Source organism: Gekko japonicus, unplaced genomic scaffold, assembly GCF_001447785.1.
Source record: "Gekko japonicus isolate JY-2015 unplaced genomic scaffold, Gekko_japonicus_V1.1 scaffold3653, whole genome shotgun sequence".
Classification (NCBI taxonomy): Eukaryota; Metazoa; Chordata; class Lepidosauria; order Squamata; family Gekkonidae; genus Gekko; species Gekko japonicus.
The window spans coordinates 116,538-122,390 of NW_015167649.1; the positions used below are offsets into that span (position 1 = coordinate 116,538).

Here is a 5,853-nt window from a genome sequence, read left to right on the forward strand (position 1 = left end):
GGAGAAATGCCTATCGTTTTTAAAAGGGCTTTTTTTAAAAATGGCTTTTTGATTTTTTTAAAAAAAGTGTTTAATGGAGACTAATTCCTTTGGGCTGAGTCGATCCCGGTGGCACCTCGGACACCCCCACCCCACCCCCCGAGTTCAAACGTGCAATCGTCAAACCTGTCACCTCTTAATATGTCTCAAGTCAACCAGTATTATGCCTCGAGTCTCAGCGCCAGGACATAGATAGATAGATAGATAGATAGATAGATAGATAGATAGATAGATAGATAGAAGGATGGAGTGAGAAAAGAAAGTGAGAGAGGAAAGGAAGATGGAAGGAGATAGATAAGAAAGATGGCAGGATAGTGTGAGGAAAGAAAGAGAGGAAAGAAAGATGGAAAGAGAGAGGAGAGAGAAAGAAAGAGAGAGAGAGAAAGAGAAAGAAAGAAAGAAAGAAAGAAAGAAAGAAAGAAAGAAAGAAAGAAAGAAAGAAAGAAAGAAAGAAAGAAAGGATAAACAGATGGATCGATGGATCAATCTCTTTGGGCCCTTCCAACGCGACAGCCGATTTTATGTCTGCCTGAGCTACAGGGAAATCCACCGTGAATCCACTAGGTGGCCCTCAGAAGCTGCAATCTCTCAATTCCTTTCCCTCCTCTTAACCCACCGGAGGGGGATAACATTGACCTACCTCGCAAGGTTATTTTTCAGGATCGCTGAGCTACTGCAGAAGCCTCCCTGTGAAGGTGAACTTGAACCCTAAGCACTCTTTAGCTACGCCCCCCCCCCAATCCGGCTAGTTGGAGCTCCCTGGACAAGAACACAAGAAGAGCCCTACTGGATCAGACCAGTGAAGGTCCATCTAGTCCAGCACCCTGTCTCACACAGTGGCCGACCAGTTCCTCCGGAGGGCCCGCAAACAGGGATGGAGTCTCTTAACGTGGGCTGGACTCAGGAGCATCCGATTTAATGGCGCAAGTCATTTGATCAGAAATTGGGTGGCTGGGCCTCTGGAGGAGAGAACAGTCATAAGAGAACATAAGAACATAAGAGGAGCCAATGTTGGATCAGGCCAAAGGCCCATCTAGTCCAACACTCTGTGTCACACAGTGGCCAAAAATACCAGGTGCCATCAGGAGGTCCACCAGTGGGGCCAGGACATTAGAAGCCCTCCCACTGTTGCCCCCCCCCCAGCACCAAGAAGACAGAGCATCACTTGCCCCAGAGTCCCTATCTATACCTTGTGGCTAAGAGCCACCGATGGACCTCTGCTCCATATATTTATCCAATTCCCTCTTTTTAATTATTATTATTGATTTGTAGTCCAAAAACTGAACTAAATGTCAAGAGTCTGACGCGGAGCTTCCAAAGAGGAGATCGGATGGGTGAGAAACAATACCATATCATCAGCGAATAGAGACGCTTTTAAGCTTTTTGTTACCTATTTGCACCCCCTTTGTATTGCATTATTGTTCCTTATGTTAGAGCGGACAGTAAAGGTGGTGATAGGGGCTTGCCTCGTTCCCCTCGCCTGCCTTTTATTCCCACAACAACCCTGTGAGGTGGGGGTCCAGACGGAGGGTTTGTGACCGGCCCCCTCTCAAGATCCGTGGGGATTCGAACCCGGGGCTCCCAGATCGAAATCGGGCAGTCTAACCATCAGCCACTGCGGCTCTTGTAATAATTAGCAGGAAGAGGGGGTTTCCCCCCTAAAGGCGCAAGAAGGTCCGCGTTATTATCATGCCCGGTGTCTTTCAAAAGGTGGCCGTTCTTTCTCCGTCTCTCTCTCTTTCTCTGTCTCCTTCGGTGGGTCCTCCTCTCTCCTATTGGGCCTTCCTTAGAAACCTGAACAATTCCGAAGAGGAGGGGCAAAAGGGGGGGCTGCCGGGTGTACGTATTGCGGTGATAACAGCCCCGGTTTAGGGGCCAGAATGCAGACAGCGATCCAGGCGACTACAGAACAGAGAATCTCCAGGCGACTACAGAACAGAGAGTCTCCGGACCATTCCCCGAGTAACGCGCGTTCTGTTTATTTATTACAGCGTTCCGTGCGCCTTGGTGTTTAGTCATGCCGGCCACATGACCACGGAAACGTCTTCGGACAGCGCTGGCTCTTCGGCTTTGTAACGGAGATGAGCACCGCAACCCTAGAGTCGGATTCGACTGGCTTTCGAGCAAGGGAACCTTTACCTTTACCTTTACTGTTCTTGCAGCCGGACTCCTAAACAGCAAAGTAACAGGCATCGCTAACCCCGGTGAAACATCTTGGGGGTCTTTTGGCCTTCAAAACTCTAGTGTGTGTGGGGGAAACATCATCTCAATACCACCACCCCCGATATCCCCCACTGACATTTCCATTTATTAGAGAAGCTACAGAGAGTGGTGAAATTCGGATTGGTTTCCGGAAGAACGACCGGCTTGGGGAGAAAGGAGGGAAACGAAACGAGGCACGATCCCGAAAGGTTCAGATTTCCCCCCCCCCCAAAAAAAAAAAAGCCCAGTCCACCAGCCGTTTCAGCCAGTCCGCAGAACTGGTGTGTTTTTTTTCCTCCTGTTTTTGAAAACCTTAAAAGACAGCTTCCGTGGGATTCAACGAGTTCCGGTAGGACCTGGCTTAATTTAGCTGTGGAGCACCGTTTTGACCCGATATCTCCAGCATCCGACGGCAGCCCTCGCACCCCAGCATAAATAAATCAATAAATTGATAAATTGTTAAATAAATAAATAAATAAATCACAATGGCCCGCCGTGGCCTGCTTCCAAAATCTATCTGAGACCGACAGTTTCCTTTTTTCAGACGAACGGGTTAAAGCGCTTGTGGAGGGGGGGGGGGGCATCTTCTTGGAAGGAAACACACACACACCGATTTTCTTTAAGCTTGTCCGTGTAAGGCTACCCTGAGAGATAGGAGCATTTTACCGCGAGTCAGCCGCACTGAATGAAACGGGGCTTGCTTTTGAACAGACCCCTTTGGTTTGCTCTCTGTATCGGCCGGCGTAACCGGAAGGAGGGATCGCAGCTCATCGGTCACCCAACCAGGTCGAATGGATCGGAGGCGAGCGACGGGCGCCGTGGGGGGGGGGGGGGAGAGAAATTGACAAGGGGAAAGGGGATATTGACAAAGGCCGAAGTCAAACGGAATTGAAGGCCTGGGAGGATAGAGCCGCAGGCAGTAACCAGAATTGTGGGAACGTGGTAGGGTCGGTAAGAGAACTGACGGGTGTAGGGGCTGAAAGATAGACAAGAGCACAGGCGGGGCATGCCGTCCGAGAGCTCCCGAAATAGCGAGCGATACAGACGCCGGTGAAGACCCGATCACCCAGGGAGAAATCTCTCCGTTCATTTCAGTCGGGCTGGTGCGGGAGAACGTGAGGCAAGGATTGTGCCCCCGAGCAAGACAAGAACACCGGCCTGCCCCGGAGCGAAGCCAGTGGAAATCCATTTGCTGTGGGAGAAGCCAAAATAAATAAATAAGGCGAGTCGAGGCAGAGGGGAAAGGGAGAGGGAAAGCCGGGACAGAAGCGGGTGGAGAAAGGGACCGTCTCCGAGTGCGCAAAACCGACACAGATGCGCATTTGCGCAAAGGCGTTCGGCTGGGCTGCTTGTTTCTCCAGGAGCCATTCAAATGGACTGCGGATCGCTAGTTAGGAACCGCGACAGAGTCGGAGGGCGCCTAGCTGGAAGAAATCAATTTACCTCCAAATAATTAGCGAGCAGCCGACCTTTTAGGGGGAAGCCAATCGGGTGGCAATTCAATGCACTCCTTTCCATGGAAGCGCGCTCCGGATCCTGGCACACCTGAACACCCCCTGAGGGTCACACTGGCGCCCCCCCCCTTAAGGACATTCCGATCCGAGAATCGCCCCCGTTAAACAAACAGACACAAATCTAAAGAGCGGGGAAGGCCCGTGGAGCGAGATGCTTACATAGGGCACAGATACGCAGCGGAGAAAAACGTTGAAAGCGAGGGACTGCCTCGACCTCTTTGTGGCTATTTATTCCAGACTCCCCTCAAGGGGTTTCAGGGGGAAGTCAAACGAGGGCCCCTCAGGATCAAGCGGCTTCTGGATCGCAGCCACGGAGGCGCTCTCTCTTGAAGCCTCGTCCAAGACTGTACACACGAGCACACATACAAAGACAACACCGGGAGGAGGAGGGGATTCTCTAAATGCCTGCGAACAATTCGTTGTCACAGATGGGCCCAAGATCAAAGGCGCCCCCGACTCCCAGTTTGACGGCGATCAAGCACAAAAAGAGCATTTCAAAAATAAATAAATAAGTAAGTAAGTAAATAAAATGCCCTTAAATTTGTTAGCGAAGGAGTTCTTCCCGGCCGCACCTCCGCCAATCATTTCAAACAAGCAAAGGTACCCTCGAACCTAACAAAAGACCTCTCTGATCGCCATTAAACAGACAAGCGTTCACTTAACCAATTCCGTCTTGACATTTCGGTGGGTAACTTTGGAACCACACCGCTCCGTTCAGATTTACGCGCTGACCAAGTCTCCGAGAAAAGTGCCTCCGATTCTTTATTTCTTTTTCTTTCTTTCTTTCTTTCTTTCTTTCTTTCTTTCTTTCTTTCTTTCTTTCTTTCTTTCGTCTGTCTGTCTGTCTGTCTGTCTGTCTGTCTGTCTGTCTGTCTGTCTGTCTGTCTGTCTTTCCCAACCCCGCCCTCCTTATCTCAGGCAACAGAATTCGGGGAAACCACCCTGGCAAATTTGGGGGAGAAAGTAATCGTTGGATCGCGACAGCTGCCAAGGAAATATTCTTTCCCGCACATAAATAGGAAGAGGAATCGGCTTTCCTCTCTTTGGAGTCGTGGGTTTTTAAAATGTATTTATTAAATTGCGATTCTCTGGTCTAATTAATCCATGGGTCAATTTCCCCCCTCTGTCCTGCGTACATTTCTACATCTTTGTCGTCCTGATCTGTAGCCGACTAGAATTCTGAAGCTTTTCCTTCCAGCCCAAAGAAAAGACATCCGTGACGGGGCACTGTACAAACGCGGCGTTCTGGAGCTAGAAAGCGGGCAATTTGTTTGGGGACGAGTCGAATCACAGGAGAGCCGAGACTTTCAGGTGCATATTTTTGAGCGTGCTTTTCCAGCTAGACTTGTGGGAGAGACTGAATCAGAAACCATCTCTATAGCCGCAAAAATGTTTACCAGAGAGAGAAAGGCAACAGATATGAAATTGACAAGGAAAGACGAAAGGCAGGTCTTGAAAGAGGAAATTGACCAGGGGGAGAGAAACACTACAGACAGTCACAGGGAAATGTATCGGCCCTTCCTCGACGCTTCCCCTTGACCCACAAATAGTCTAGGTAAGGCCCTACGCGTGCAATAAACGTAGATAACAGAGGCGGTGAAGGCGTCGTTCTATAGCCCGCCGCTTCCCAAGGCCTCACGGCGGGTAAAATCGTTCAAACACACGCTCGAACAATGCAACCAATTCAATCAAGATCACTGCAAACTATTTCCGTGGGTTCAAACGCCTGACTCCGAGAAGTCCCCCTCGGGCCGAAGCGCACAACGAGAATGCGCGGTCTGTAGTCTTTGCAGAGAACAGATCGGTCCGGGACTCACCTACAAATCGTTTCCCGAACAACCGGGCATTCCCCACCCCCCCAAAAAAAAATTACCACCGTTATACCGGCGCTTTGAAACTGACCTCCCGGCTTTCGACGGCATCTGGCCGGTTTCCCAGTCCTATCTACCCGGTTTACTGCCGGATCCGCGGGGCAGGACTTCTCCACCTTCTCTCCCCAAGACCGGCCCTTGGATCCTCTTAGGGGACAGTCCGGTCTTCCCAACTCGGCTTGCCTCTGCGGCCTCTTCCAAGGTCACGGAAGGAGGCAGGGGGAACC

At 50.5% G+C, this 5,853-nt stretch overlaps 1 protein-coding gene across 1 annotated transcript in view; it reads right to left on the minus strand.

The window, feature by feature from the left end:
* Positions 1-4,558, minus strand: part of GATA3 (GATA binding protein 3) — a 99,799-nt gene extending 95,241 nt beyond the window's left edge. The window contains exon 1 of the mRNA XM_015414086.1: positions 4,419-4,558. The gene's annotated coding sequence lies outside the window, so the exon portion shown is untranslated. The remainder of the gene's footprint in view (positions 1-4,418) is intronic.
* Positions 4,559-5,853: the final 1,295 nt, after the last annotated feature.